General features: G+C 42.8%; 1 pseudogene; it reads right to left on the reverse strand.

The window, feature by feature from the left end:
- Positions 1-361: 361 nt before the first annotated feature.
- On the reverse strand, positions 362-1,572 carry LOC128311521 (60S ribosomal protein L17-like; annotated as a pseudogene).
- Between the last annotated feature and the right edge of the window lie 19,508 nt (positions 1,573-21,080).

The following is a 21,080-nucleotide window of genomic DNA, read 5'->3' on the forward strand; positions in this document are numbered from 1 at the left end:
GAGAGGCAGAGAGAGAGGGAGACAGAGGATCCAAGGAGGCTCCGCCCTGTCAGCACAGGGCCCAATGTGGGGCTTGAACTGACGACCCTGAACTGGGAGATCATGACCCGAGCCAAAGTCGGACACTTAACTGACTGAGCCACCTAGGCGCCCCACTTGTTTTAGGAATGAATTGCTGTTCTTTCTCTAGTTTCCTGTAGTGAGAGGCTGGTTATAGATTACAGATCTTTCTTCTCTTCTACTATATGCATTCAGTGCTATAAACCTCCTTCTAAGGACTGCTTTCCCTGTATCTCACAAATTGTGATAGGTTGTATTTTCATATTCATATGGTTGAAAATATTTTAAAATTTCTTGAGACTTTTTCTTTGGCTTATATTTTATGTAGTAGTGTGTTGTTCAACTTCCAAACATTTGGAACTTTTCCAAGAACCGTTCTGCTACTGATTTCTGGTTAAATTCTATTATCTGCTAACATAATTTGTATAATTTCTATTAAATTTGTTAAGGTGCACTTTATGGTCCAGGGGGTGATCGGTCTTGGTGAATGCTTTTGATTCGTATAATTCGTTTATTCTGACGCGCTGTTATTAAGATACACACACATAAAGTATTTTTATGTTTCCCTGGAAAATGGCCCTTTTCATGATTATGTATGGACTCTCTTTATCCCTGATCAATTTTCTGGTTCCAAGGTCAGCATTGTCTAATCTGAAATTGATGTTGTTACTCCAGCTTCCTTTTGCTTAATGCTAGCATGCTGTATCTTTCTCCATATATTTGCTTTTTAAAAAAAGTTTATTTGCATTTATTTTATGCAGAATGACTCCCAGGCCGTAAGTTTTTGTTTCTTCTGTTTCTTCTGGGATACCTTTTTCATCTGTGCAACTTCCTCTTCTGGCTTAGGAACAATCTGCTCGTTTTCAGTCAGGATCATCCCATCATGTCTGGGTTAATCCGACCAGGAGCCCTGTAAGTTCTACGCCGCGTATTGGGGGCTTGGTTCACCCGGATGTGATCAATGACCAGAGAATCTACATCTGAACCCTTAAAATCACCATTACTGTCTGCATTTTTAATCATGTGCAGTAAAAAGGCAGCCCTCCTTTGGGGCCCCTGACCCTGTGTCCAGCCCCACGGTTTGGCCTGGGCGCACCTGCCAACCCCATCATTGTAGCGACGGAATGGCACACGTTGCTTTTGCAAAGTGACATCTTTCAGATACGTTGTGGTTTTTGGGGTATGCGTACCGTTGACCGTCTACGCAGTTTCACACGTGTTCTTAAAGTGAAGACTGATGGGATTCCTGGAGGTAAAATTCACAAACGTGCAGAGGCCTCCGGAAGACCGCAGCCTGCAAGAGTTTCTTGCTCTCACACTCATTTACACACCGCCTCCAATAATTTCTCAGTTAATATTTAAGTGTTCTTACCAGTTTATGTCTCTACTGGCTTCTGATCCCAGTAAAATGAGCTTCGTTGTTCTCTGTATTCACCTTTCTGTCCAGATTTCAGGATACAGTCTGACCCTCAATTTCTATTCTCTGACGGTCCGAGGCAAGTCATTGGCTTTTAGTTTGTTCAGTATTTTCTACTTGTATGTAGAGGAGTGATGACTTCCAAGCTCTTTACATGCTGGAGCTGAAATAGGAAGTTGTTCTGTTTTTCAGCTCATTAAATATGATATGCTTACGTTTGCTTAGGATTTTTATGTGAGTTTATTCTCCGAGTTTCTGGCATCTCTTGTTTGCTGTAGGTAATTTTGGAAAATTCTTGACCATTGTTTCTTCAAATATTTTTTTCTGTCCCTTTCTGCCTTTCTTCTGGGAGTTCAATTGTACATATATAAGACTTTTTTTAATCTTGTACCACATCTGTTGGTACACTCTAGATATCTTAGCTCCTAAATAATTAATGATTGAGACCGAATGTCATTTTTGGAAGAGGGTAGAATCTTGAAGAGTAATTTGACAGATTTAAGCTTGAAAAAGAAATGATATCAGAATTGGTGGAAAACTGGAGAGAGGAGAGAGAGCACTCTTTAATTGGGGATATTGACTTGAGAAAAGTAATCAGCTTATAATTATAAGGTATTTTTAGCAATCAGTGAATAGAGCAATCTGCACATGGTGTTCATTTTATTTTATTTTTTTAAATATTTATTTTTGAGAGAGAGAGAGAGAGAGAGAGAGACAGTGTGAGTGGGGAGGGGCAGAGATATGGAGACAGAATGTGAAGCAGGCTCCAGGCTTTGAACTATCAGCACAGACCTGAGCTGAAGTTGGACGCTTAACCAACTGAGCCACCCAGGCGCCCCTATGGTGTTCATTTTAGAAACCAATAAGGCATATCTCTTTTTGCTGACTTAATACCTACTTACCCTTCAAAACTTGGTTTAAATATCAGATCTTTTAGGAAGCATTTTCTGACCTTTCCGAAACAGATTTGGTCCGCCTGCTTTACATTTTCATAGAACTTTGCATTTAAAAAAAATTGAAAAAAATTTGTATTTTAGAGAGAGAGAGCATAAGCAAGGGAGAGGGGCAGGTGGAAGGAGAGAGAGAAAAAGAGTGAGGGAGAATCTCACGCAGGCTCCACGCTCAGGGTGGAGCCAGACACAGGGCTCAATTCCACGACCCTGGGATTGTGAACCGAGCCGAAAAATCAAGAGTTGGACCCTGAACGGACTGAGCCACCCAGGCGCCCTGAACTTTGCATTTGTTTTTTTTTTTTTTTTAGTTTGTGTATGTATGTATTTTTTATTTTGTATTATAGTAGTAGCAGCTGACATTTGTTGAATGATTACTATATGCCAGGTATTATATTAAGTAATTAAGAATGATCTCATTTAAGTATACATTTAAAAGTTGTCTTTTACTTTAGACTGTATGTACCATAAAGTGAAATGACAAATATCATAACTTTTTGTTCACTATTGTATCCCTAGTGTCCACCACAGAGCCTGGCACATCATAGGTACTTAATATAGCTTTTTTGACTGATCAAGTAGTCAAAGATGTCATTGGTACCTTTATTGTTTAATCTTAGCTAATTAAGAGATTTTTTCTTTCTAGGGGCACCTGGGTGGCTCAGTCAGTTAAGATTCCGACTTCAGCTGAGGTTATGATCTCATGGTTTGTGGGTTCGAGCCCCACGTCAGGCTCTGTGCTGACAGCTCAGAGCCTGGAGCCTGCTTCGGATTCTGTGTCTCCCTCTCTCTCTGTTCCTCTCCTACTCGCACTCTTTCTTTCTCTCGATCTCTAAAAAATAAATAAACATTCCAAAAAATTTTTTTAAGATATTTTTCTTTCTAGTCCATTGGATTTACATGTTAATATTGCTAAATTACTACTTTGGTTAAAACTTTTTTTTTAAGTTTATTTATTTTCAGAGAGAGAAAGAAAGAAAGAGAGGCAGAGAGAGAGAGGGAGCGTGCACGAGTTGGGGAGGGGCAGAGAGAGAGAGAGGGAGAGAGAATCCCAAGCAGGGTCCACACTGTCAGAGCAGAGCCCGACCTCACGACTTAGGGGCTGGAATCCAAGAACCGTGAGATCATGACCTGAGCTGAAATCAAGAGTCGGACGCCTCACTGAGCCACCCAGGTGCCCCTAGTTTGGTTAAAACTTAAGGCTAGTAACTTTGACAGCTTCTAGAATGCCCCTCTGGTACGGTGAATGATTTTAGAGTTCAAAGAGAGAGAAACAACCACCGACTAATTCACTCTGCTCTGTTGAGACCACATAATCACTTTGTGAAGTAGCTGCCACTTTTAAATGATTTGAATCTTCGATAGGTGATTTTATTTGGGATTTCAGAGTTTATTTAACCATGAGTTTCTTATGGAAAACTGATCTAAATGCATACTGCTGTCAAATTTATTTTTCTGCATTCTGCTCATATATGTATGTAGTTTCTACTCGGTAGAAATAATCTTAGTATAAAATAAAAAGATTCTAAACCCATTTAGTAACCATGTGTAAGAAATAACTATATTTCTCCAATCTGTCAGCAAAATGTTAGTCTTTTTTTTTCTTCCCAGTGACCTAGATACACCCAAAGCCTGTGAGAGTTACTCTGAATTTCTTTTGCAAAAATCAATACCGGTTTTCCCTTGCCTATTTCTATAGGGAATATTTTCTTTTTGCCTTCCATCCATCCACAGTAGAAACTTTCGCCAGAGATAAAGAATATGACAAGCTTTCCAGATTCATCTCCTAGCAAAGAAAGGGATTTCTCACACGGGTTCATTAAGCTGAGATATTCTATCCTGAGCGAAGTTCCAAGTTAGCACTTGCTGGCTGATGTTCAAAATAGATAAAAATAGAATGATAGATTTCAATCATCTAGTATAACGTTTGCAAAGAAGACCGTCTCCTCGGTAATTGAATCATAATTTGTGTTCAGTTAGTTCCAAAAGACGAGCATAATAACCTGTGATACTTGTTTGGCCTTTTGTAAGTTTTAAAGGTTTTCACATCTAGCATCCCAGTTGATCCTCGTGTGAAAATGAAGGAAACCTGGTTGAAAATGGAGTCTGAAGCCCTGAAGGGGGAGCTCCTGAGCACGTACCTCTCCCTGCAGCCTGCATCCCCCGAGGGAGGAAGGAAGATAAGAATTATCTTGACAAGGGAGGACACTTTTCACATAGGAATGTCGTCTCCTCCATGCTTGTTCTTCTCCGATGAACTTTTGAGACAGACCTCCCCAATTTCCACCTAAAACCTAATCAAAGCTGACCTTCCCTTTGTCTCTTGGACTCTCCTATGTTTTGTCACAGTTTTCACGTCTCAAATTCCGATTCCCCTGCCCTTCCTGAATAAACTCCTTTTCCTGGTAAAATAAGTGGCCGTTGAATTTTTAAGGTTGACACAATGTTCATTACTTGACCCTTTCTCTTGTGCATTCTTCTACTCCAGAGCTTGGAGTGATAAATGCTTGGTTTTCTAGACTCCCCTGCAAGTGAGGCCGACCTTGTGACGCAGCTCGAGCCGGAGAGATGAAAGAAGGGGAAAGCTGAGCGGTGTTCTGAGAAGTAGTTTTGATCACCGATGAAAAGAAAGGCAAATGCAGCCTCTTAGCGTCTTCCGCCTGGAACGCACAGGTGTTATGCCACCTTACAACCACAGGGTAATGCCGACAAGATGGCAAGTTGGAAGGAGCCCCGACGTCTGCATTCATTGTTGGGCGCCCGAGGCTCAGTTTGGCATTGTTGGTTGTGAGAGAAGAGAACTCCTTTTTGGGCCACTGCTATCTTGGCATTCGGCCATGTGCTAATACATGCCCAGTTACTGGAGTTAATTCACCACCACTAAATAGGTGAGGAAAATGATACTGAAAGGACATGCTCTTTAACACAGCAACAGTAGGGGGGTGTTGCTTTGGTTTTGTGTGGATTTTGTTTTATGTATTTATTGATTTTAGAGAAAGAGAGAGAGCAGGAGCAGGGGTGAGGAGCAGACGGACAGAGAGAATTGTAAGCAGGCTCCACGCTCAGTGCAAAGACTGACACGGGGCTTGATCCCGTGACCCTGGGATCATGACCTGAGCAGAAATCAAGAGTTAGACATTCAACCAACTGAGCCACCCAGGGGCCCTGAGTTTTGTGTAGTTTTTAATATATATATGTATATGTATATGTATATATATATATATATATATATATATATACATATACATATATATATATACACCTTAAGGTGGGGGGTGCCTGGGTGGCTCAGTCTGTTAAGTCCCCGACTCTTCATTTCAATTCAGGTTTTAATCCCAGAGTTGTGGGATCGAGCCCTGAGTTGGGCTCTGTGCTGAGTATGGAGCCTGCTTGGGATTCTCTCTCTCCCTCTCTTTCTGCCCCTCCCCCCTCAAAATGAATTAAACATTAAAAAAAAAAACCTTAAGGATGGTAATCATTTCAGAAAACATGGGTATGCTCCCCCATATTTAGAATTCGTATACTCACCAGGAGAAGAAATACTACCTATGATTCCTAGCTTCATCAATAATGTGTCTATGGATTATTTGTGGCTTGGGCCATTAGGAAAAGTACTATCATGGGAATCCCTTTCAATGTCTTCCGGTGCATATATACGTACACTTTTCTATGGTCCTTACTCAAGAGTGGGATTGCTGGGCTACAGATCACGTATGTCTTCAGTTTTACCAGCTACTTCTCAACTCTTTTCCAAAGTGGTTATATTAATTATGTATCCTACCAACAGAGTATTAGAATTATATCCTCCTCACCAGTGGGTATTACCAGATTGTGAAAAGTTGCCAGTCTGCAATGTGGGTAATGATCTCGTATTGTGGTTTTGATTGATATTTTCCTGATTACTAATAAGGTTGAGCTCCATTGCATATGATGGTTGGACAGCTGGAATTTCTCTGTTTTGAAGGAACTACAAATCTTTCCATCTTTCTGTAGAGGTGGGATCTGTCTTCTCATTGGTTTGTTTCTCATATTTTGATTTCTATTATTCATGGGATTTATGTTCTGTAACTACCATCATGAACACCGAATTAGCAAATGCTGAACTATGAGCTCAGGAAGAATACAGGATTAAGTTCCAGTGAGCCACTGGTCACATTTACATCAACGGAAACACCTTGTTTACCTTGCACACCAGACAAACTCATCAGTGTTGGAAATCTGCTCTTCCCATTACCTTCTCCTGTATGACACTTAACAGATACTTTTTTCTTTTCTTTTCTTTTAAATATTTTATTTCAAGTAATCTCTATACCCAACATGGGGTTTGAACCTACAACCCCGATATCGAGAGTCACAGGCTCTACTGGACTGAGCCAGCCAGGTACCCCACTTAACAGATACCTTTAAAATTCTTCCGGGGGGGGGCCTGGGTGGCTCAGTGGGTGAAGCGTCCGACTTCGGCTCAGGTCATGGTCTCCCAGTTAGTGGGTTCAAGCCCCATGTCGGGCCCTGTGCTGACAGCTCAGAGCCTGGAGCCTGCTTCCGATTCTGGGTCTCCCTCTCCCTCTGCTCTTCCCCCACTGGCTCTCTGCCTCTCTCTCTCTCTCTCTCTCTCTCTCAAAAATAAATCAACATTTAAAAAATATTGAAAATTCTTCCATAACCTCCTGATCTGCAGAAACTGCCTCACCTACAAGTTTAGCGATTTCCACACCATATAGCCTTTTGAAATATGCAAGGCAAGCAGCCAACACTGCTCAAGAAGACTTTAATGTTTCCCTGACCCCGGGCAATGTGAGTGTCAATTTCTTTGGCTTTCAATGTCTCAACTGTCCGTTACGCTTTCATTAACTTGTTATCATCTCCCAACTCCACAAAGTTAGCCACTTTTCCATCTCCTCCATAGCTTCATCACGCCTATAGCTGTTATTTTAGCACTTTCCAGAACTGCCTCATGCAAAGATTGACGAATTCCCTCTTCCTTTTTCTGGATATACCTGTGGAAGTGTATTAAACCGCGGGACACGAGGGGCACCTGGGTAGCTCAGTGGGTTAAGTGACTTCGGCTCAGGTCATGATCTCGCGGTTTATGAGTTCGAGCCCCACGTCAGGCTCTGTGCTGACAGCTCAGAGCCTGGAACCTGCTTCAGGTTCTGTGTCTCCTCTCTCTGCCCCTCCCATGCTCAGGCCCTGTCTCTCTCTGTCTCTCAATAATAAATAAACGTTAAAAGAAATTACAAAAAAACAAAAACAACCTCGGGACATGAGAGATTCCATTTTAAGGAAAGCTCCATTCCCCCCCCCCCCCCCCCCCGGCCCGGCCCCGCCAAAACAGATGGCTAATGAACTCTTGAGTTAGGCAAAAAACAAACTCCTGGCTGGGCCAGAAGCAGCAACTGTTTTATAAGCCATTGTAACGTCTGGTTATGGACTTTCTGAAGACAGAATAGTTGACTAGTGTGTAACCCAAAGCAGCTTGGCCTGTTAGGACCAATTGACAATCTTTTTTTCTCTTTTACCCGTCATGTAATTGCCTCCCTCCTTCCTCTTCTTCGTAAACCCCCCTGGCTTTTAGGACACTTCTCTGGTTACTGCTGGAATCTGTGCTCCCCAAACTGCAATGCTTTGAATAAACGCTTCTTTGCCTCTCATTGTTGCTCTTACTTCTAGGCTGACATGAAGTACCTCACAGCCTTCTCAGGAACACTAGACATCACTTCCACACTGCTGAAAGCCACATTAAAAGGCAAAATCATCATCAGCAAGCACAAAATCAAACATGTGGCACTCAACGGACCTTGAAAAGAACATTTGTTTACAGTATGGGAGCTCAGGCAAGAAGGCAGAGTAGCACCTTGTTCAGCCTCACCTGGCACTGTATACACCGAGTGACTCAGATCTTCCTGTGATCACCGATGTCCGCAAAGTACCCTAAGTATTGATTTGGGGATTATACATACATTGTCGTGAGCAGAGGATTTCACAAACACAGAATCTGTGAATAATGAGGAGGGGCTGTGTCTATGATATACAAGTATGCCTTGTTTTACTATGCTTTGCTTTATTGCACTTCAAGGGTAATCGCATTTTTTACAAATTGATGGTTTGTGGCAATCCTGTTGAGAGTCTACGGGTGCCATTTTTCCAACAGCATTTGCTCACTTTGTGTCTCTGTGCCACATTTGGTAATTCGCACCGTATTTCAAACTTTTTCATTTTATATTTGTCATGGTGATCTGTGATCAGTGATTATCGTGGTGTCTATACGGGGTGTCTCTCCATCGGATGGGGGCCGGAAGCCAATGGGGAGGGAGGTGAAATAATTCACCTGAGGCTGAACAAAGGGGGTACAAGTTTACTGAACACACCACAAGGGAGCTGTGGGCAGGAGAGCAGAGAGAGGCTGTCTGCAAAGAGGCAGTGGCTGGGAGCTGTTTTTTTTTCTTTAATGTTTATTTTTTAGAGACAGAGAGAGACAGACAGACAGACAGAATCCAAAGCAGGCTCGAGGCTCTGAGCTGTCAGCACAGAGCCCGACTTGGGGCTTGAACTCAGGAGCAGTGAGATCATGACCTGAGCTGAAGCCGGACGCTTAACTGACTGAGCCACCCAGGTGCCCCTAATTTTTATAATTTTTAAGATTTTATTTTTAAGTAATCTCTATGCCCAATGTGGGGCTTGAACCTACAACCCCAAGATCAAGAGTTGCATGCTCCACCGACTGAGCCAGCCAGGTGCCCCAACATTTTTTAGTAACAAAGCATTTTTAAATTAATGTATGTACTTTTTTAGACACAATGTTTATCGCACACTTAATAGACTACAGTATAGTGTAAACAAAATGTTTTAAAAGGTTATTTATTTATATTTATGTAATCTCTACACTCAACGTGGGGCTCGAACTCACAACCCCCAGATGAAGAGTCAGATGCTCTTGGGGTGCCTGGGTGGCTCAGTCCGTCAAGTGTCCGACTTCCACTCAGGTCATGATCTCCCAGTTAGTGGGTTCAAGCCCCGTGTCGGGCCCTGTGCTGACAGCTTGGAGCCTAGAGTCTGCCTCAGAGTCTGCGTCTCCCTCTCTCTCTCCCTCTCCGCCAGTCACGCTCTGTCTCTCGCTCTCCTTCAAAAATAAACGTACATTTAAAAACTTAAAAAAAAAAAGTCAAACGCTCTTCCGACTGGTCCAGCCCGATGCCCCCAAACATAACTTTTTTCAGGTTTTTTTTTTTAAGTTTAGTTACTTATTTTGAAAGAGAAAGAGAGCAGGAGAGGGCCAGATAGAGGAGAGAGAGAGCCCAAGCAGGTTCTGCACTGTGAGCATGGAACCTGAAGAGGGGCTTGATCTCACAAGGGGTGAGATCATGGCCTGAGGGGAAACCAAGAATAGGGCCATCCAGTCGCCTCCTCAACCGTAACTTTTACATGCATCAGGAAACCAAAAAATTCTCTTGACCCACTTGATGGTGATACTTGCTTTGTTGTGGTAGTCTGGAACGGAGCCCACAGTATCTCCAAGGTATGTTTGGGTGTGTGTGTGTGTGTGTGTGTGTGTGTGTGTGTGTGTGTGTGTATGTGTGAAAAAGTCAGGGTTAAATTTTTTCCCTGTGGTTACCAATCGTCTCATCACGTTTAGTAAAAACTTAACCTTTCCCCCACTCTGCAGTGCTACTTTTGTCATAAATCAACTGTCCATTTATGCAAGGCTCTATGTGATACTGTGAATTTTAATGAATATATTTTGATCCCGCTTCTGGCTCACAGCTCCTCAAACCCTAGGAATTTCCGACGCGCGGAGCAGCAGAAAGGTGTCTTGTTATGTTAATGAGGTCTCTTTTAGAAAGGCCCCCGGGTAGCCTGAAGGCGGGGGCTGGTTGCCAGGGGAACCAACCACGCGACGGGAGGGTGGGAACTTTGGGAACCGCCCCCTGACTCGGGGGAGAGGCGGGGGCTGGAGGCCGGATCAGCCAATGGGCAATGACGCCTCTGTAACCAAGCCTGCGTAAAACCCGACAGGAGGGTTTGGTGACCACGTGGAGCGGCGGGGAGCGTGGCGGCCTGGCGAGGGCAGGGAAGCTGGGGGGAAGCTGCCCGCCCGCCCTGCACCCCTCCTCCTCGGTAACGCGCCCGCCTGGCCGTGTTCCCGAGTCCCAGCCTTTCTGACTCACCCCGCGATCTGGTAAGGAAGCCGGTTCTCTAAGTTCTGTGAGCCGCTCCGGCATCTTACTCGGACCCAAGGAGGGCGCTGTGGGAACCTTTGCCGCGGCTAAGTCCCAAGCACCCGGGCTCGCAGCTGGGTCTCGAGTCGGGGTGGGGGTGGGGGTGGGGCAGTCCTGTAAACGGAGCCCTTCACCCTGACCGTCTGAGCTCTCTCCGGGCAGACAGTATCAGAATTGGGTTCAATTGTAGGACTCTCAGCTGGTGTCCCGAGAATTACTGGTTGGTGTAGGAACTACCCCCCCACCCCCACATTGCAAATTGGTGACCTGAACCCTTATACTCCATTTCTACCTTGTGTGTTCTGTTCTGTCCTACTATCCCTTACACCAATATCACACTGCCTTAATTACTGTAATTTTTTAATTATTTTTGATAGCTGGTAGGCCAAGTCCTTACATTTTGTCATCTTTTTGAAAAGTGCCTCAATTATTTTTGCCATATGTTTCTATACACATTGTATTCTTTTATTTTTTTTAAAGGTTATTTATTTATTTTGAGAGAAAACAAGCAGGGGAGGGCAGAGAGAGAGGGGAACAGGATCTGAAGTGAGCGGGCTCCGTGCTGACAGCAGAGAGCCCGATGTGGGGCTTGAACCCACGAACCGTCAGATCGTGACCTGAGCCCAAGTCGTGACGCTTAACCTACTGAACCACCCTGGCGCCCCTTCTAGATACATTTTAGAATCATTTTGTCAATTGCCACAAAAGTATGTGCAGATATATTGATTAGGTTTGCACTGGATTCATTGATCTTGGGGTTAATTGACATTTTACGAATATTGTTTCCCAAACCATAAATATGGTATATTTAACGTTGATATAAGTCTTTAATTTCTCTCAATTTCTCACAGAGGTCTTCACATCTTTTGTTGTGTTTAATTTTAGATAACATATGTACATAGATAGATAGATATTATATATATTATTTTACTTTTGATATTATTAAGCTCTATGCCCATCCTGGGGCTTGAACTCACAACCCCAACAACAGGAGTCGCCTACTTCACCGGCACAGCCAGACTGGCTCTCATAATTGACATTTTTATGGCTCTGTAGATGTTGTCTTTTTAAATACCATTTTTTGTTGATGGTATATATAAATTCCATTCCCTTTTATGTTTTTATTATGGAGAACTTGCTAAACTCATTCGAATAACTTATCTCTATATTATTTATACTTTATATGCATAATCATAGAATATATGTATAATGTCATCTTTTCCCTGCTTTCTAATGAATACAACTTTACCATACTGGCTGGACCTCAGCACAGATGTTAAATGGAATTGGTGGCAGCAGACATCTTTGTGTTGTTCCAGATTTCACTGGAAATTTCTCAGTGTGTCACCGTAAAGCATTTTTTGTAGCTGTCAGTTTTCAGGCAAAGGAAGTTCTCTTATATGTACTTAGCTAAGTTTTTGTGTTATGGATGTGCTATTAATTTAATCGAATGATTCTCTTCCATGTATTTGAACGATCATTTGATTTTCCTTTTTTAATATGGTAACGCGGTACATTACATTAACTAACATTTTAAAGTGAAACAAACCAACATTTTTGAACTAACTCCACAATCTAACGACGTATCGTCCTTTTTTGGTGTTGCTGATGTTTCGTGAGGATTTTCACAAGTATACTTTTGAATGAGATGCACATGTAATTTTCCTTCCTTTCCTGATAAATTTCCTTTCCTTCCTTTCCTTCCTTCCTTCCTTTCCTTTCCTTTCCTTTCCTTTCCTTTATTGTTAAGAGTCTGTTAACAAGGTGTTCGACTCACGGAATGAGTTGTAAATTGTATCTTCTTATTCCATTGTGGGGAATAATAGTTTGTGTAATGTGGGAATTGAATTACTGTTTTCTTGAAGTTCTTGGACCTGCAGCTTTCAATGCAGGAAGATTGTTATTACTAATGCAAATTGTTTAATTGTTACAGAACTGTTTTGGGCAAATTATATTTTTCTAGGAATCTATAAGCTGTATCTAAATATTGAATGTATTGGCATAAAGTCATTCATGATACTGTCTTAGTTTATTGTCTGAGGGATCTGTGACAGTGTTCTGTTGTTCATTCTCACTGTTCTGTGGCAGAGATTTAGTGAACTTGTAGAAGAAACATGAATTTTGGAACAATTTTAGTTACTGAAAAATTACAAAGATAGTACAGAGAGTCCTTGTATACCCTTCATGCAATTTCCCTTATTATTAACATAAGTGTCATACATTTGGTAAAAATAAGGCACCGATATTTGATACACTATTATTAACCGAAGTCCATACTTTACCCAGATTTTCTTACTTTTCACATAGTGTCCTTTTTCTGTTCCAGGATCCCATGTTACTTTTAGTTGCCATATGTACTGGGCCTCCTCTAGGCAGTGACAATTTTTCAGACTTCCTTGGCAGTTTTGGTGTCAACGTTTTAAGGAGTATCGGTCAGCTATTTTATAGAACATCCTCAAATTGGGATTTGTCTGAGCTTTCCTTGTATCCAATACATGATTTGTCTATTTCTTTCTTATATTTTTATCAGTTTTTTTCCCCACGTATTTTGACACTCTTGTTCGCAATATACGCTTGTAGGATCATTATGTCTTTTTAAAGAATTTAACTCTTCCATTATAAAACGTCCCTTGTGATGATTAATTTTAAGTGTCAACTTGGCTAGGCCACAGTACCCAGGTATTTGGTCAAACATCGGTCTAAATGTCCTTGTGAAGGTGTTTTTTAGGTAAGATTAGCATTTAAACCAGCAGATTATCTTCCATAATGTGGGTGGACCTTATTCAACTAGTTGAAGACCTTGGGGAAAATAAGAGCTGTCCCCTGTGATGGTTAATTTTATGTGTCAACTTGACTGGGTTGAGGTATAGCCAGATAGTTGGTAAAACATTATTTCTGGGTGTGTCTGTGAAGATATTTCTGGAAAAGATTACCCTTTGAATTGGTGGACTGAGCTAAGAAGAGCTCCATTGTCTAATCCGTTGAGGGCTTTCATAGAACAAAGCGGTAGAGAAAGGGCAAATTTGTTGCTCCCTTTGTTTAATTTGAGGCGTCCGTCCTTTCCTGCTCTTAAATATTGGTGCTTTCAGTTCCCAGGATTTTGGACTTGGACTTACACCATTGGCTCCTCTGGTTCTCAGGCATTTGGACTTGGATTGAATTGTACTACCAGCTTCCCTGGTTGTCCAGCTTTCAGGTGGCAGATCAAGGGGTTCTGGGCCTCCATAACCACAGAAACATATTCCTATAATAAATTTCTTCCATCCATCCATCCATCCATCCATCCATCCATCCATCCATCCATCCTATTCTGCTGGTTCTATTTATACTGAGGGTGGCTCTAGAGGAACAGAATTTTAAGGATGATTTTTCTGAATTGGTTCTGTTGTTTATGGAGTTGATCCTCTAATCTTAATAGATTGAAAGACACTCACCTCTTTCCAGTGGCAAAGAAAGCACTGATACTCCATGGCATGAATTTTTTACAGAGATAAGCAAAATATCTGCATTGACTGCTACTCATTAGCCACTTACGAAAAGCATCTTGTCAGGACGCCTGGGTGGCTCAGTCGGTTAAGCTTCCACTCTTGATTTCAGCTCAGGTCCTTATCTCACGGTTCGGTTCCTGAGTTCAGCCCCCACATGGGGCTCACCAGTGACAGTGCGGAGCCTGCTTGGAATTCTCTTTCTCTCTCTCTCTCTCTCCGTCCCTACCCGCTCACGCTGTCTCTCTTAAAAATAAAAGCATCTGGTCTCTTAGCTTCTAGGTGTTCTCACCAGTTTATGGGTCCAGCGGCTTCTGCAGGTTAGCAGTTCTTTGTTACGATTCACCGTATTTGCGGGTGTTTATAGATTTTGGGGTGTAGGTTTGCCCCGATACCTGGTTTCTGAAGGATCTAAGCAAAGTTGTCGATTTTCAATTTGTTCAGTCCTTTCCATGTCAGTGCTGAAATCAGAAATCTGATAATTTTATTATTTAGGTCTAAGGACATAAATTGTTATTTATGTATTTGTTATTGTGTATTTGCTATTTTCTTTTAAATGTTCATTTTTGAGAGAGAGAGAGAGAGAGCGAGCAGGGGAGGGGTAGAGAAAGGCCGGGGGGTAGGTAACAGAGGATCCCAAGCGGACTCTGTGCTGACAGAGTCCGATGTGGGGCTGGAACTCACGAACCATGAGATCATGACCTGAGCCGAAGTTGGATGCTCTACCGACTGAGCCACCCAGGCGCCCCAATTTGGTATTTTTTAAAAATGATTTTAAATAATCTCTACAGTCAATGTGGGGCTCGAACCTACAACCCCAAGATCAAGAGACACATGCCACTGACTGACCCAGCCAGGTGCCCCTGTTTGTTAGTAATTTGGCTTTCATCTTTAATAATGTCTTCGTTTTATATTTTGGGGGTTTATTTTTCCATTTCTTTTCTAAACTTATTGAAGTAGATGATTGGTGCATTAATTTTCATGCTTTGGTCTCTTATAACATATGCATTTAAGGAATAAATCTCCTGCTAAGCATGACTTTATCTTCACCCCACATATTTAGATATGGTATTTGTATTAATTTATACTTCAAGATAGTTCTAATTTCTATTAAGACTTTCTTGTTTATGCAAAGATTTTTAAAGTGTTTTTTTAAGTTTCTAAAGACATGAGAATTTTCATTTTACATTTTTCAAATCGATGTCTGACATAACTTTGTGATCACACAGAATGTTCCATAACTGAAATCATTTGATTTCTACTGAGGCTAGCTTTGTGGCCAAAGATATAGTCCATGTTTATAAATGTTCACTGTGTGGTTATTAGAATTTGTATTCTTCAATAATTATGCAGTAGTTACAATGTTAGAAATGTTAATGGTTTAATTCTAATTTTCAGTATCTTTCCTAATATTTTTATCTGCTTGGCTAATCCATTACCGAGACCACTGTGCTACGTTTGCAGATACTTCAATTTCTCATTATAATTGTACCAATTAACCTTTTATATATTCTGGGTACACTCTTAGCACAAACAAAATGACAGACATCTGTCATATATTCCTGATGGATTAAGCCTTTTATCCTTATGAAGTTAAGGTCTTTATCTCTACTAATTCATGTTGCTGTAAATTTTACTTTATCTCATATCAGTATAGCTATGCCAGATGCAATTGCAAAGGTACTTATGTGCTGTATCTCCTTGGAATCCAGGGCACATAGGAACGGGAGTGCAGGAAGAGAATGATGGCGGTGATGACCGGCACAGAGCTGGTGGATGCCCGACTGGAAGTGAGAGGTGATTACATTTCTGTCATTTTGGTACCTTTGCTCTACCCTGTGATCAGAGTACAGATGTTCAGTGGGATTAATGAGTTCAAGTGAGAAGTCTTCAGTGAGAATATCCTAATTTTTATTCGCTCAACAAATACTTACTGAGTGCCTGCATTGTACCTATCTCTATCTCTGGTATATATGTGTGTGTGTGTGTATATATATATATAGATATATATATATATATGCGTATATTATATGCATGTGTATATATACACGTGTGCGTGTGCAGAGAGAGCGTGCACACTGGCACATGGAACACGCCAGGAATGAACAAGGGAAATACGCTTTGAGTATTTCTATCCTACCCATTTGTTGCAAGGAAATTAAGGCATAGAGTGGTTAGATGATGTGCCCAAAGTCAGACTCCTAATAAGTAGTAGATCCGGGATTTTAAACAGAACCCATCTGGCTCCACTTTCCCTCCTCAAGGATACTGCCTCCTAATGTCATGAGAAACAAATAAACCTAGATAGCTACGGGAGTTTGGAGGAGGAATTGATGGACCCTCTCCCGGGGGTCAGAGGAGATCTCGGTTGGCGGAGTGGGCTCTGACTGGCAAGGGGTGAGATGGGTGAAGGGGTGCGAAGGCCGTTACAGGTGGAGAAAGGGGTGAGAGGGGTGCGGGGGTGCAAGGCCGTTACAGGTGGAAAAAGGGGTGAGATGGGTGGGGGGTGCGAAGGCCGTTACAGGTGGAGAAAGGGGTGAGAGGGGTGTGGGGGTGCGAAGGCCGTTACAGGTAGAGAAAGGGGTGAGAGGGGTGCGGGGGTGCAAAGGCCGTTACAGGTGGAAAAAGGGGTGAGATGGGTGCGGGGGTGCTAAGGCCGTTACAGGTAGAGAAAGGGGTGAGAGGGGTGCGGGGGTGCAAGGCCGTTACAGGTGGAAAAGAGGGGTGGGTGAGCAGTGGGTGGGGGGCGGGTGCGAAGGCCGTTACAGGTGGAGAAAGGGGTGAGACGTGAGGGTGTGGGGGTGGTGCTAAGGCCGTTACAGGTAGAGAAAGGGGTGAGAGGGGTGCGGGGGTGCGAAGGCACGGTGATACAGGCGTGCGAGGCAAAAGGGTGTGCCGAGCCAGGTGGTGGTGGGGGGGTGCTAGAGACTGGCCCGTTACCAGGTGAGAGGAAGAGTGGTCGTGAGAGGGGTGGCGCGGGGTGCGAGCGAGAGGCCCGATGTATACAGGTGTCGGAGAGCGAAGCGGGGTCGATCGGCAGAGGGGCGTGCTCGAGGGTGGTGAGCGCACTGAGCGCCCGTTACACCGGTGACCAGGACGAGGCTGGCCGTGGTTTTTTAATTTTTAAATTCGTTATTGAGCCGTGACCGATGGGTAACCTACTAGCTTCAGGTGCAAGACGAGATTCACCATTTGCGTATATTGCAAACAGACGATCACCGCGGTAAGTCTGGTTAACCTCTGTCACCACACGTACTCACACATTGTTTTCTCTTGTGATGAGCACCTTCAAGATATACTGTCTTAGCACCTTCAAATATATGATACGGTGTCGTTAACTATAGTCGCCGTGCTGAACGTGACATCCCCGTGACTTACTTATTTATAACTGGAAGCATGTGCCTTTTGACCCCCTTCCCCACCGTAGCCAACCGCCAATTGGTTATCTGTATCTGGGAGTTCCTTTTTTTGGTGAAGATTCCACATGCAAGTGAGACCATGTGGTATTTGTCCGGCTCTGTCTGACTTGTTTCACTTAGTGTGACGCCCTCAAGGTCACCCGTGTTGTCGCAGGTGGCAAGATTTCATCCTTTCTGATGGCTCAGTAATCTCCCTTTTTGTTTTTTTTTTAAATCCATTCATCTGGGGGTGGACGCGTGGGTGGTTTCCACATCTTGGCTGTCGTGAACGATGCTGCAGCGAACGTGGGGGTGCGTGGATATGTTTCTGAGTTGGCGTTCTCCTCCCCTCGGATCGACACCCAGCGGTGGCATTGCCGGGTCGTGTGGTTCTACGTGAGACCTTGTGACGAGCCTCCATGCTGATTTCCGCAGCGGCTGCGGCAGTTTGCGTTCCCACCAGCAGCGCACCAGAGTGCCTGGCCCCACACACAGTTTTATACTCTGGGGTTGTAAGCTGGTTGGTTAGAATCAAAATGTGATTAAAAAAATTTTTTAAGAGGTGTGAGGTGATATCTCATTGTAGTTTTGATTTGCATTTCCCTGATGATGAGTGATGATGAGTGAACATGCTTTCATGAGCCCATAGGCCATCTGGATGTCTTTGGAGAAATGTCTGTTCATGTCTTCCGCCCATTTTTTAAAGTGTTTATTTTTGAGAGAGCGAGAGAGAGCGAGCAGTGGAGGGGCAGAGAGAGAGGGAGACAGAGGATCCAAAGCAGGCTCTGCACTGAGAGCAGAGCGCCCAAGGCCGGGCTCAAACTCACGACTGGCAAGATTATGACCTGGGCCGAAGTCCGAGTATAACCAACTGAGCCATGCAGGCATCCCTGCCTATTTTTTGATTGAATTGTTTTTTTGGGGTTTTGAGTTGTAGAAGTTCTTTATAGATTTTGGATATTAACCCTTTATCATATATGTCATTTGCAAATATCTTCTCCCACTCTAGATTGTATTTTAGTTTGTTGATTGTTTCCTTCCCTGTGCAGAAGCTTTTTATATTGATATAGTCCCAATAGTTTATTTTTGATTTTGTTTCCCTTGCCTCAGGAAAAATGTTTCTGTGGCCGATGTCAGAGAAATTACTGCCTGTGCTCTCTTCCTGGATGTTATAGTTTCAGGTTTCACATGTAGGTCTTTCATCAATTTGGAATTTATTTTTGTGTACAGTGTAAGAAAGTGGTCAAGGGGCGCCGGTGGTGCAGTCGGTTAAGCGTCCGACTTCAGCCAGGTCACGATCTCGCGGTCCGTGAGTTCGAGCCCCGCGTCAGGCTCTGGGCTGATGGCTCAGAGCCTGGAGCCTGTTTCTGATTCTGTGTTTCCCTCTCTCTCTGCCCCTCCCCCGTTCACGCTCTGTCTCTCTCTGTCCCAAAAATAAATAAACGTTGAAAAAAAAAAAGTGGTCAAGTTTCATTCTTTTGCATGTTGCTGTCCACTTTTCCCAACACCATTCATTGAAGAGACTCTTTTTCCCGTTTGATATTCTTTCCTGCTTTGTCGAAGATGAATTGACTATATAATTGTGGCTTTATTTCTGGGTTTTCTATTCTGTTCTATTGATCTCCATGTCTGTTTTTGTGCCAGTGCCATACTGTTTTAATTACTACAGCTTGGTGATATCACTTGAAGTCTGAGATTGTGATACTTCCAGCTTTGCTTTTCTTTACAAAATTGCTTTGGCTAAAAGCGGGAGGCATCACAATCCCAGACTTTAGCCTCTACTACAAAGCTGTAATCATCAAGATGGCATGGTATCGGCACAAAAACAGACACATAGACCAATGGAATAGAATAGAAACCCCAGAACTAGACCCACAAACATATGGCCAACTAATCTTTGACAAAGCAGGAAAGAATATCCAATGGAAAAAAGACCGTCTCTTTAACAAATGGTGCTGGGAGAACTGGAATGTGCAGAATGATGAAACTAGACCACTTTCTTACACCATTCACAAAAATAAACTCAAAATGGATAAAGGACCTGAATGTGAGACAGGAAACCATCAAAACCCTAGAGGAGAAAGCAGGAAAAAAACCTCTCTGACCTCAGCCGCAGCAATTTCTTACTCGACACATCCCCAAAGGCAAGGGAATGAAAAGCAAAAATGAACTATTGGGACCTCATGAAGATAAAAAGCTTCTGCACTGCAAAGGAAACAATCAACAAAACTAAAAGGCAACTGACGGAATGGGAAAAGATTTTTGCAAACGACCTATCGGACAAAGGGCTGGTATCCAAAATCTAAAAAGAGCTCACCAAACTCCACACCCGAAAAACAAATAATCCAGTGAAGAAATGGGCAGAAAACATGAATAGACACTTCTCTAAAGAAGACATCCGGATGGCCAACAGGCACATGAGAAGATGCTCACCGTCACTCCTCATCAGGCAAATACAGATCAAAACCACACTCAGATACCACCTCACACCAGCCAGAGTGGCTAAAATGAAGAAATCAGGAGACTAGATGCTGGAGAGGATGTGGAGAAACGGGAACCCTCTTGCACTGTTGGTGGGAATGCAGACTGGTGTAGCCGCTCTGGAAAACAGTGTGGAGGTTCCTCAAAAAATTAAAAATAGATCTACTCAATGACTCAGCAATAGCACTGCTAGGAATTTACCCAAGGGATCCAGGAGTGCTGATGCAGAGGGGCACTTGTACCCCAATGTGTATAGCAGCACTTTCAACAATAGCCAAATTATGGAAAGAGCCTAAATGTCCATCAGCTGATGAATGGATAAAGAAATTGTGGTTTATATACACAATGGAATACTACTTGGCAATGAGAAAGAAGGAAATCTGGCCTTTTGTAGCAATGTGGATGGAACTGGAGAGTGTGATGCTAAGTGAAATAAGTCATACAGAGAAAGACAGATACCATATGTTTTCACTCTTATGTGGATCCTGAGAAACTTAACAGAAGACCATGGGGGAGGGGAAGGGAAAAAAAAAGTTAGAGAGGGGGGGAGCCAAACCATAAGAGACTCTTAAAAACTGAGAATAAACTAAGGGTTGATGAGGGTTGGGAGGGAGGGGAAAGTGGGTGATGGGCATGGAGGAGGGCACCTGTTGGGATGAGCACTGGGTGTTGTATGGAAACCAGTTTGACAATAAATTTCATATAAAAAAATAAAACTATAATAAAAAAATTGCTTTGGCTATTTGGGGTCTTTTGTGGTTCCATACACATTGAAGGATTGTTCTAGTCTTGTGGAAAATGCTGTTGGTATTTTGATAAGGATTGCATTAAATGTGTAGATTGCTTTGGGTAGTGTCGACATTTTAACAATTATTTGTTCCCTAATCCACAAGTATGAAACGTCTCTCCATTTCTTTGTGTCATCTCCAATTTCTTTCATCAATTTTTTTAAGATTTTATTTTTTTAAGTAATCTCTACACCCAACATGGGGCTCGAACTTACAACCTCAAGATCAAGAGTTGCACACTTTCCTGATTGAGCCAGCCAGGCTCCTCTCTTTCATCAACATCAT

Source organism: Acinonyx jubatus, chromosome X, assembly GCF_027475565.1.
Source record: "Acinonyx jubatus isolate Ajub_Pintada_27869175 chromosome X, VMU_Ajub_asm_v1.0, whole genome shotgun sequence".
NCBI classification, from domain to species: domain Eukaryota; kingdom Metazoa; phylum Chordata; class Mammalia; order Carnivora; family Felidae; genus Acinonyx; species Acinonyx jubatus.